Raw genomic sequence first — 12,448 nt, forward strand, 5'->3', positions numbered from 1 at the left:
ACTTTCGGAAACATATTAATGTTCCTTGTGTTCTTGAAATAAAAGTAACATAGATGAGAGAGGAAAATGTCTAAACGAAAGAAAACTGGGGGAAAAAAGAAACCCAATAGAATGAATGTAACTCCTGAAGGAGAGAAAGAGAAAGAAGTAACCCAACACAGAAAGGCAGATTTGGCAGAGTGGCTCTTTTGAGTAAATCTGTTTTTGCAGTGGTATATTAGAAACAATTCTGAAGCTTATATATATACATATATATATCTAAGCTTATATATATATAATTTTATTTGTTTATTGGCTGTGCCTGGTCTTCATTGCTTCTGGGCTTTTCTCCAGTTGCGGCGAGCAGGGGCTACTCTTCACTGCAGTATTTGGGCTTCTCACTGCTGTGAGTTCTCTTGTTGCGGAGCACAGGCTCTAGGGGTATGCACTGAGTAGTTGTAGATTCCAGGCTTTAGAGCACAGGCTCAGTAGTTTTGGCACATGGGCTTGGTTGCTCCATAACATGTGGGATCTTCCTGGACCAGCCATCAAGCCTGTGTCTCTTACATTGGCAGGTGGATTCTTCACCACTGAGCCTCCAGGGGAGTCCTAAAACTATTTTAGATTTATTTTAAGGTTGAATAAAGTTGTAAATGTGTTGATACTTTGGAAGCCAGGATTCCTGCTGTGGAACGGAGGACTTACAGATACGAAGTGGGCTTATGGAGGGTCAGAAAGAACCTTACGGGTACAGACTGAAATCAGAAGTATCTATGGAGTCTCATGATTTCTAAACTATGTTGTTAATCCTCATTATTGGAGGGTTCTTCTACTCACTAAAGTCAATACATGTGCCAATCTGTGGTCTCTCACAGACATAGTCGGAGTGGCAAAAACTTTGAGTCACCGGACACTCACATTCCCAGCTGAGGAAGAACAAGGCAGTGCTCTCATGCTTGTTCTTGTTGCGGCTCTCCTTCTGTAAGCAAATGCCCGTTTTGCAGTCTATTCAGTGCCACATCTTGCCCATTTTTGATGCTTTCTGTTGGTGCTGTTGCTGTTAACATGGCTCCCAAGTGTAGTGCTGAAAGTGAAAGTGAAAGAAAGTGAAGTCGCTCAGTCATGTCCGACTCTTTGCAACCCTGTGGACTGAAGCCCACCAGGCTCATCCGTCTATGGGATTTTCCAGGCAAGAGTGCTGGAGTGGGGTGCCATTTCCTTCTCCAGAGGATCTTCCTGACCCAGTGCTGAAGAGCTGTTTAATGTTCCTAAGCGCAAGGAAGCTGTGACGTGATTTATGGAGAAATATATTTATAAGACAAACCTAGTTGAGGCATGGAAATATAATGCTGTTGGCCATGAATTTAATGTCAGTGAGTCAACAATATATACTAAATAAGGTGTCTTTAAATAAACACATATTAAAAAAAGTTATGTATTGATCAGTGGACAAAAATGTGACCAGAGGCTTGCGGGAACACAACTACACAGTGTCAGTGCATGTGGCCTGGAAAACAGATACATACCAGGCTGGTTCTAAACGGGGATCCATCATGAAACAGGGCATGTTTGTCATTTTCAGAGTCACTGCAGACTGAACAAGCAGCAGCCAATTTTATACTTTGCGCAGTTAGAGTTCACCTATTGTGGATACTGTCATCTGAACCATGTGGTTAGGCTCTTGGTGCAGTTTCAACAAGCCGTAGTCACTGGTAGCTCAGACAGTAAAGAATTTGCCTGGGTTCGACCCCTGGGTTGGGAAAATCCCTTGGAGGAGGGTATGGCAAGCCACTCCAGTATTCTTGCCTGGAAAATCCCCATGGACGGAGGAGCCTGACGGGCTACAGTCCGTGGGGTTGCAAAGAGTTGGACACAACTGAGTGACTAAGCACAACTTAGCACAGCCCTGTATTTGCCCTCTTAGCAATGGTTTAGTACTTTCTAATTCAGCGTTTGTGGCAACTTTATAGAACATAACTGCGGAAAATAGGGAGAGCTGACCGTATATGTATATGCATGACACTTGCCCATGTGTACAGTCATATAGGTAAGTATGTTTGCATGTATATTATATGTGTATATACCATGCATGCATATATTTCCTGGTTCTGACTCTTGTAGAGCCAAGCAATAAAAACATCCCAGTATCAGTGAGCATACCTAGCACTCAGATATCATTCTATAATACAAACAAAATAAAGAAGCAGGGCTCCTTGGCAAAATAACCAATTCCAGGTCTGGGGTATGGTGGATGGATGGATACATGATGAGTCTGGACTATCTTATCATGCCAGAAAGTAGGAAAGCACCCTAAAAAATGATGGAGGCAGCCTACTCAAAGCAGGTTCCACTGGCCAAGTCAGGGACAACCTGAGCACTAAAATAATTGAGTACAGTAATGAATCACAAACCATTAGGGGAAAAAATAGAAACTGAGGAATCTGTATCAATTATTAACAAATAACAAAAAAGGGAGCTCTTCCTTACAGTGGAATGCTGGTTGCCAACTGAAAAATGGGGACATAGTGCTGGTGTTGAATTATCATTCAGTAGCCATCATTATAATGACTGGTTTGGGTAAGAATCATACTCATGCTACATTAAGGGAGAAATTTTGATGAGGAGCTGGATATTTGAATGTCTCCACACAACTTGCGCAGTAATTCCAAGGGAAAATAGTAGTAGTCACTACACAATGGAGAGATAAGAGAAGACTTTCACCAGACGATCAAAATTAACATCACAGTGAAGGACAGAGGGACATGGTGTGCCTCCAGACGTGATGCCCTGAAAAGGACACGAGAATGCATAATTTGAATCTAATCATGAAGAAACACCAAACAGATCCATGAGAAGCATGTTGCTCTCTTAAAGGGTTAGGAGAACCTCTATTCTTTTGAAATATTAAGGTCATAAATACGCAGAAAGACTATGGATATGTTTCAGATTAAAGGAAGCTAAGGAGATATGGCAACTAAATATAATGCGTCATCTGAACACAGATCCTGTACTGGAGAAAATGCTTTTAAAACTTTATAGGCATAAGTAAGTCAACATCTGAGTTATTGACGCAATAAGCGAGTCAACAAGTGAGTTAATATCTGAGACTGGAATGTAGGCAAGAGATTCAGTGAAAGTATGAAAGTATGAAAGATTCAGTGAAACTAAGGTAAGTTTACTGTAGTTTTATATAAGAGAGTCTCTGCATTCTTAGAAAATATACACTGAATATTTAAGAGTAAAATGTTAACATTAGGTGCATGTGAATGAAGAGTATACAAGTGTTCTTCATATTCGTCTTATACCTGCAACTTTTCCTTTTTCCTTTTTATTCATGCAACTTTTATGTAAGTTTGAAATTCTTTCCAAGCGAGAGTTTTAAAAGCAAAAGAATGAAAATTCTTGTTATCCCAGAAATCTTACTTCCAAGAATGTTTTTCAACAGAATTTTAGGAAGAATAACAAAGACAACGTGATAATAGAATGACTGCTGCTGAACAAAACCAGAAAGTTAAAATCAATCTTTAGTAGGAGACTGGTTAAATAAATATAAATGTATATCCATGATGACCCAATTGCAGATATTTGCTCGGCTCCCATCAACCCTCTCATTGCAGCCATATTTGCACCAGAGCCCTGGGTTCAGGTGTTTGGACTGAGGGTGGGCACCTGGTTCGTAAGAAGCCAGTCAGGTTTCCTCCACCAGAGGTTCCATGCTGGGCTGACATTCCAGTTCAGTCTGCGTGATTCTGTTGACCAGAACAGCAATAAATCAAGAAGTTCCAGTAGCCATCTTCAACCAGATGTATAGAGGAAAAAGAGCATTAAGGAACTGCTAACAATCTATTTTTCCATAAAATATATTCAGGTATTTAAATAGATACATTTTAACTGTCCATTTATATTCTTTATAATAGTACGGAAATATGAATCCCAACAAATAAAAAATTAATGATCAGAATATTGGAAGCATTCATGCTATTAATCTCGTATGTTTAATATTGTCTCACTGATTTATCTTTGATATTATAAGTAAATAATGTTTTTTAAAAAATAGATCTTTTAAAACATATTGAGCTTATGCTTTAATGATTTCATGATGCTGTGAATGTCTCTTCTCCAAACAAGTTCGTTCAACTTTAACGTTTTTAAAAAGATGCTTAAAGTTTCCACATCTGTGAAATGAATAATCTGAAGGTTGGAAGTTGGATCCATTTCCCTGCATGCTATTGCCGCCTAGTGGCTGATGATAAGAACCTAAATTTGAGTTGAGAACTGGCCCATTGCGTGACTGGAGAAGGCAATGGCAACCCACTCCAGTACTCTTGCCTGGAAAATCCCATGGACAGAGGAGCCTGGTAGGCTGCAGTCCATGGGGTCGCGAAGAGTCGGACATGGCTGAGCAACTTCACTTTCAGTTTTCACTTTCATGCATTGGAGAAGGAAATGGCAACCCACTCCAGTGTTCTTGCCTGGAGAATCCCAGGGACGGGGGAGCCTGGTGGGCTGCCGTCTATGGGGTCGCACAGAGTCGGACACGACTGAAGAGACTTAGCAGCAGTAGCAACAGCCAGTGCATAACTGGGGCAGCTTAGCTATTCCACCCACTCTAAGAAGATAAGTTCCACGACCCAACTCCCATCAGGAGTCTCCCAAGAAGTAACTCTACATATCTTCCTAGAATATCTTGCTCCCAAAAGCCAGACTTCTTTCCCAGGACTTCCTGTTTCCCAGAATCCCAGGTTAAGTTGGGAGCATAACAAGAAAGCTTGGGGACCCAATCAGTGAGGAGGCCCTGAAAACAATCTCATTTGGATGTCATGCCAAGGAACTCATCTTGGAAAGAGAAAGGAAAACTGAAATGCTTTCCACTCCAGCTCGCAAAATGCAGGATAAAGCAAAAACTACCAAGACTCTAGTTAAGGGCACCAGCGAGCTCTCACCTTGTAGGAAAAGAGAGGCTATGTCAGGTACAAGATACGTGCAGTCTGCTCTTTCCTCAACTTACCCTCGGGGAGTCCTCCAGTTTCCCTGGGTCTGGATTTTATCTGCAAAATACTACCCTGTCAAATTCACCCCAACTTACCTGTTCAGTTCAGTTCAGTTACTTACTCATGTCCGACTATTTGCAACCCCATGAATTGCAGCACACCAGGCCTCCCTGTCCATCACCACCTCCCAGAGTTCACCCAAACTTATGTCCATAGAGTCGGTGATGCCATCCAGCCATCTCATCCTCTGTTGTCCCCTTCTCCTCCTGCCCCCAATCCCTCCCGGCATCAGAGTCTTTTCCAATGAGTCAGCTCTTCACATGAGGAGGCCAAAGTACTGGAGTTTCAGCTTTAGCATCATTCCTTCCAAAGAATACCCAGGACTAATCTCCTTTAGAATGGACTGGTTGGATCTCCTTGCAGTCCAAGGGACTCACAAGAGTCTTCTCCAACATCACAGTTCAAAAGCATCGATTCTTTGGTGCTCAGCTTTCTTTATGGTCCAACTCTCACATCCATACATGACCACTGGAAAAACCATAGCCTTGACTAGACGGACCTTTGTTGGCAAAGTAATGTCTCTGCTTTTCAATATGCTATCTAGGTTGGTCATAACTTTCCTTCCAAGGAGTAAGCGTCTTTTAATTTCATGGCTGCAGTCGCCATCTGCAGTGATTTTGGAGCCCCCAAAAATAAAGTCTGCCACTGTTTCCACTGTTTCCCATCTATTTCCCATGAAGTGATGGGACCAGATGCCATGATCTTCATTTTCTGAATGTTGAGCTTTAAGCCAACTTTTTCCACTCTCCTCTTTCACTTTCATCAAGAGGCTTTTTAGTTCCTCTTCACTTTTTGCCATAAGGGTGGTGTCATCTGCATATCTGAGGTTATTGATATTTTTCCTGGCAATTTTGACTCTAGCTTGTGCTTCTTCCAGCCCAGCGTTTCTCATGGTGTACTCTACTACTACTACTACTTACAAGTTGCTTCAGTCATGTCCAACTCTGTGCGACCCCATAGACGGCAGCCCACCAGGCTCTGCCATCCCTGGGATTCTCCAGGCAAGAACACTGGAGTAAGCAGGGTGACAATATACAGCCTTGACATACTCCTTTTCCTATTTGGAACCAGTCTGTTGCTCCATGTCCAGTTCTAACTGTTGCTTCCTGACCTAAATATAGGTTTCTCAAGAGGCAGGTCAGGTGGTCTGGTATTCCCATCTCTTGAAGAATTTTCCACAGTTTATTGTGATCCACACAGTCAAAGGATTTGGCATAGTCAATAAAGCAGAAGTAGATATTTTTCTGGAACTCTCTTGGTTTTTCCATGATCCAACAGATGTTGGCAATTTGATCTCTGGTTCCTCTGCCTTTTCTAAAACCAGCTTGAACATCAGGAAGTTCATGTTCACATATTACTGAAGCCTGGCTTGGAGAATTTTGAGCATTACTTTACTAGTGTGTGAGACGAGTGCAATTGTGCGGTAGTTTGAGCATTCTTTGGCATTGCCTTTCTTTGGGATTGGAATGAAAACTGACCTTTTCCAGTCCTGTGGCCACTGCTGAGTTTTCCAAATTTGCTGCCATATTGAGTGCAGCACTTTCACAGCATCATCTTTCAGGATTTGAAATAGCTCAATAATTATTCCATCACCTCCACTAGCTTTGTTTGTAGTGATGCTTCCTAAGGCCCACTTGGCTTCACATTCCAGGATGTCTGGCTCTAGGTGAGTGGTCACACCATCGTGATTATCTGGATCATGAAGATCTTTCTTGTACAGTTCTTGGTGGGGACTCTAAAACCGCTCTCCCTCACTCTCCACATCCACATAATAACAACTCCAGTCCATTTCACCTTTGAAATACTTCTCTGACCTCTACCCTAATTTTTCTGATCCCATAATATTCACTTTCCCTGGTACAGCCTCCTAGGGACAGCCTTCCAGCCCTGTCCTGTCTACATCACATCCACACGCCACAAGGTGGGGAAAGGGTGGGCTATTTGGAGAGCAAATCTATCTCTTGCTCGGGGTTGAAACCTTCACCTACTGGAGGAAGTCTTGGGTCTCAAGTGGAACCTGAGGCCTCTCTTTCTTCCCACTTCTTGCATCCCTGCCTCTCACGTTACCCGCTGGCCACTGGACCCCTCCACCAGCTGTCTCCACCTGGCTTCCACCATCTCCTCTGCCTGCAAGCTTCACCCCACACACATTTCACCAGCTAATCCTACTTATTAATACCCCTGGAAAGCCTTTTTTCACCTCTCTTCCACCTCAGCTCCTGGGCCCAGACTGTGTCAGGGGCCCCTCGTTCCTGCTTCCAGAATATTTCCATCTTGACAGTTCACTTCTTCATTTACTCACGAACAACTCTTTCAAGAACACTGCTCTGTGCAAGGCACAAAGGCCAGGGGCAAAACCAGAAAGGAGGAACATGGGGTCCCACAAGGCATAGACTCCACGTGTCCCCTGGAGGTACCACAGGGAGGTGTTCTCTCTTCACTTCCCACATGCTCCACTGGGCTGTGAGCAGAAAGGACAAAATACTCTTAGTCATCATTTTACTTCCAGGCTTGGCACAGTGTCTGGCTATAATCTTTTTTTTTCTTGGCTGTTGTACATGGCATACGAAATCTTAGTTTCCAGACCAGGGATCAAACCCATGCCTCCTGGAGTGGAAACACACAGTCCTAACCCTGGACTACCAGGGAATTCCTTGGCTATAATCTTTATGGATGAATAGAATGAGGACTCACACCTCCCAACTTGCAACGTCCTATGCTGACTTTTTGGAATTAGAAAGAACCTGACAGATGTGGCACAGCTCCCTCCCCAGACCTTTCAGTTCAGTTCAGTCACTCAGTCATGTCCGACTGTTTGCGACCCCATGAATCGCAGCAAGCCAGGCCTCCTTGTTCATCACCCAGACCGGAGTTTCCCCAAACTCATGTCCATCGAGTCAGTGACGCCATCCAGCCATCTCATCCTCTGTTGTCCCCTTCTCCTCCTGCCCCCAATCCCTCCCAGCATCAGAGTCTTTTCCAGTGAGTCAGCTCTTCGCATGACGTGGCCAAAGTACTGGAGTTTCAGCTTTAGCATCATTCCTTCCAAAGAACACCCAGGGCTGATCTCCCTTAGGATGGACTGGCTGGATATCCTTGCAGTCCAAGGGACTCACAAGATTCTTCCCCAGCACCACAGTTCAACAGCATCAATTCTTTAGCGCTCAGCTTTCTTCACAGTCTGACTCTCACATCCATACATGACCACAGGAAAAACCATAGCCTTGACTAGACGGACCTTTGTTGGCAAAGGAATGTCTCTGCTTTTCAATATGCTATCTAGGTTGGTCATAACTTTCCTTCCAAGAAGTAATCTTCTTTTAATTTCATGGCTGCAATCACCATCTGCAGTGATTTTGGAGCCCCCAAAAATAAAGTCTGCCACTGTTTCCACTGTTTCCCCATCTATTTCCCATGAAGTGATGGGACCAGATGCCATGATCTTTGTTTTCTGAATGTTGAGCTTTAAGCCAACTTTTTCCACTCTCTTCTTTCACTTTCATCAAGAGGCTTTTAGTTCCTCTTCACTTTCTGCTATAAGGGTGGTGTCATCTTCATATCTGAGGTTATTAATATTTCTCCTGGCAATCTTGATTCCAGCTTGTGCTTCTTCCAGTCCAGCGTTTCTCATGATGTACTCTGCATAGAACTTAAATAAGCAGGGTGACAATATATAGCCTTGACGTACTCCTTTTTCCTATTTGGAACCAGTCTGTTCTTCCATGTCCAGTTCTAACTGTTGCTTCCTGACCTGCATACAGATTTCTCAAGAGACAGGTCAGGTGGTCTGGTATTCCCACCTCTTTCAGAATTTCCCACACTTTATTGTGATCTACACAGTCAAAGGCTTTGGCATAGTCAATAAAGCAGAAATAGATGTTTTTCTGGAACTCTCTTGGTTTTTCGATGATCCAGCAGGTGTTGGCAATTTGATCTCTGGTTCCTCTGCCTTTTCTAAAACCAGCTTGAACATATGGAAGTTCACGGTTCACATATTACTGAAGCCTGGCTTGGAGAATTTTGAGCATTACTTACTAACATGTGATATGAGTGCAATTGTGCGGTAGTTTGAGCATTCTTTGGCATTGCCTTTCTTTGGGATTGGAATGAAAACTGACCTTTTCCAGTCCTGTGGCCACTGCTGAGCTTTCCAAATTGCTGGCATATTGAGTGCAGCACTTTCACAGCATCATCTTCCAGGATTTGAAATAGCTCAACTGGAATTCCATCACCTCCACTAACTTTGTTCATAATGATGTTTCCTAAGGCCCACTTGACTTCACATTCCAGGATGTCTGGCTCTAGGTGAGGGATCACACCATTATGATTATCTGGGTTGTGAAGATCTTTTTGTACAGTTCTTCCGTGTATTCTTGCCACCTCTTCTTAATATCTTCTGCAAGGTCCGTACCATTTCTGTCCTTTATTGAGCCCATCTTTGCATGAAATGTTCCCTTGGTATCTCTAATTTTCTTGAAGAAATCTCTAGTCTTTCCCATCCTGTTGTTTTCCTCTATTTCTCTTGATCACAATGTGAACTATCTTTCTCTATTTCTTTGCATAGAATTTTGGCTTTCATCTTCAGTTCTCTTCTCTCTTCTTATTCAATCTGCCATCTAGCTTTTCTCTATTCCTAGTCTTTACCATTTTTTGCAACTTTTTAGTTTCTCCCTTCCTGTTCAGCTTGCATTATTGCTTTGTCTGTGATATCATGATTCATTGGCATCTGACACCCCATTCCAGTCATCAGACCTGTTCTATCCCCATTATATTTATTTCATTTTTTTCTATTGAGTCATACTACTATGGGGATAGACCTCATACCTAGTGGTCTAGTGGTTTTTCCTACTTTCTTCAATTTAAGTCTGAATTTGGCAATATATATAATGATTATAAGGATGATAATCACTTTGATCACAAGAGAATTTTAGACTAGTTGAGAGAGGATTCTAATAGATTCTAGGGGACAAAATGAACCAAACCAGGTCCCTGTCCTTAGAGGGGACAGCTGGGTGCAGACAGGTGCAGCCAGTGTGAATGCCATCACTGAAGTTCTCCTGATTTGGATGGATCATGAGATGCTGCCTGGAAATGAAGCCTCATCTCTAAAAAGTCAATGGACATTTTCCAAATGTTTGAGGACCCAGGAAGGAGAGTGTTCCTAGCAGGGGCACCACAGTTATAAGGAACAGGAGCAGCAAACTTTAGTCCTTACAATGATGTTGGCTATGTTCTTTTGAATTAAACTTGTTTGTATCTCAATCAGTCCATCAGTTATTAACCACATCTCACATCTAACTGCTTATCCTTTTATCGATCCTCTTTCAAAAAGAGTAATTGATTCAATTCTTCCAGTGTTGAATCCACTCCATTCGACAAATAGGTTACAAGGTTCTAAACATTTGGCAAGTGCCGTGATCAGTGGCACTCATTCCACAAGGCTATGTTGATGACCACGTGCCAAGCATTGAGCCAGGTGCTGATGCAGACTCAAAGATCAAGATGGGGTGTCAAGGATGCAAGGGGCTGGCCCAGTGAAGACAGGAGAGATCAGCAGTCACCCACTAAAAAAAAAGCCCCAAAGGAGGCTAATTTCAGCTGTTATTGCATTGGTTTAATTACTGGAAATTCTTTGAAGGCAGGAACATGTCTGAAAATACCTGGGAGTCACTCTGATGTTCCTCATGCTCCCCACTCCCCAGTATCTACCACCAGGTCCTTCCTGTTTTACTCATAAATATTTTTCAAATCCATCCATTTCTTTCCATCTTTATCAGCACCTCTGAAACAGAGTAGGACCTATGGTCCTTCCTTCCAATTTCCTCCCCTTGCCTTTGGTCCATAGGAAAACTTTGGTCAAAGAATAAATTTAATCAGAGAAGTGAGGAAATGCAGAAGCAAAGGAAAACAGTCCAACAAGACCAAATCATAGTTGTTTAGTCATTAAAGTCAAGGACCTTTGGTTCCTTCTCAAAGGCTATAGATAATATTCTGAGCCATATCCTGTGAGCTGTCTTATAGATACTGAAACCCCTACCAGATGGAAAAAGTTAAATACATGATAACCAGACTGTAGCCATGGCATAAGCTATCACAATTCCAAGAACTGGCCTCAAAGAAATGGAAACAAACCAACCATGGAACCGAAGATTAACTGTACTCAGGACCATCAAGATGATGCTGGTCAGACCACCATCGACCAATTCAAGATGACTGTCAGAGCTGACTGCTACTTCTGCATGGCCTTGCTCTGTCTATATGCCCCTGCTGCTGCTGCTGATGATGCTAAGTCGCTTCAGTTGTGGCTGTGCAACCCCATAGATGACAGCCCACTAGGCTCCTCCGTCCCTGGGATTCTCCAGGCAAGAACACTGGAGTGGGTTGCCATTTCCTTCTCCAGTGCATGAAAGTGAAAACTGAAAGTGAAGTCGCTCAGTCATGTCTGACTCTTAGCGACCGCATGGACTGCAGCCCACCAGGCTCCTCTGTCCATGGGATTTTCCAGGCAAGAGTGCTGGAGTGGGATGCCATTGCCTTCTCCGCTATGCCCCTGGACTCCCCTTTAAAAATTCTTGCCCACTGATTGTCAGTGGGGAATTGGCCATCAGACATGAGTCCTCTTCTCCCACCAGGTGCCAGCCTCTGAAATAAAGCAAAGTTTCCTTTCCTCCAACCTAGCTCCTCAGCTATTGGCTTCCCAGTAGTGAGCAGCCAGGCCCCAGCACTTCCATATTGCTAGTCACCATTTCTCTTTCTTCTGGATTACTGTGATTGCTTTCCTTGTATCATTTCTTTTTGTAATCCCCTCTAATCTGTTGTCCACATGTCAGCCAGAGGAATCTTTGCCACATGTAAGCCTAATCACATTCAGTTCTCACACATGTTCAAAGTCATTCCCTGCCTTCTGACTATTTTTGGTAAAAAGACGTGGCCTGTACCTTTGCACCTCCAATGGGAGCAGAGAACTTGAATCAAGCCTTTTAGAACTCTGTGTTCTCAGCAGTGAGGAATATGCAAATATTATGTCATCTGATGCAATTTAATGGCTTAAATGCTTTGTCTGCCACAAATTCATACATCACATATCACTCATTGTTAGCATCTAGAGACTATTCCATATCGGCAGAGCTGTTTCTTTGATTGTCATAACTTCATGTTATTTCATAATTCTTGATGTTTCATAATTTTTTAAGCAGTCCCAATCCCATTTAAGATGTTTCTAATGTTGTATGTACACAAATTATACATAGATCTTAGTTTACTATTCTTCATCTTCAAAATTACTTTAGCTCTTCCTATAATGATTTCCCTATTCTGACATCTTCCATATAAACTTTAGAATTAGTTTTTTTAAACTCTCTGAAAACTTCTATTAGAATCTTGCTCAAAATTGCAATAATTGTATAGGTTATATGTAG

At 42.7% G+C, this 12,448-nt stretch overlaps 1 long non-coding RNA gene across 1 annotated transcript; it reads right to left on the reverse strand.

Moving 5' to 3' along the window:
• Positions 1-253: 253 nt before the first annotated feature.
• LOC132659152 (uncharacterized) lies at positions 254-5,772 on the reverse strand. Its single transcript, XR_009599152.1, has 2 exons — positions 3,649-5,772; positions 254-1,063 (listed from the first exon to the last, which is right to left on the reverse strand). It is a non-coding gene; the product is annotated as an uncharacterized LOC132659152 (long non-coding RNA).
• Between the last annotated feature and the right edge of the window lie 6,676 nt (positions 5,773-12,448).

The sequence above is a fragment of the Ovis aries genome, chromosome 2 (genome assembly GCF_016772045.2).
Source record: "Ovis aries strain OAR_USU_Benz2616 breed Rambouillet chromosome 2, ARS-UI_Ramb_v3.0, whole genome shotgun sequence".
Classification (NCBI taxonomy): Eukaryota; Metazoa; Chordata; class Mammalia; order Artiodactyla; family Bovidae; genus Ovis; species Ovis aries.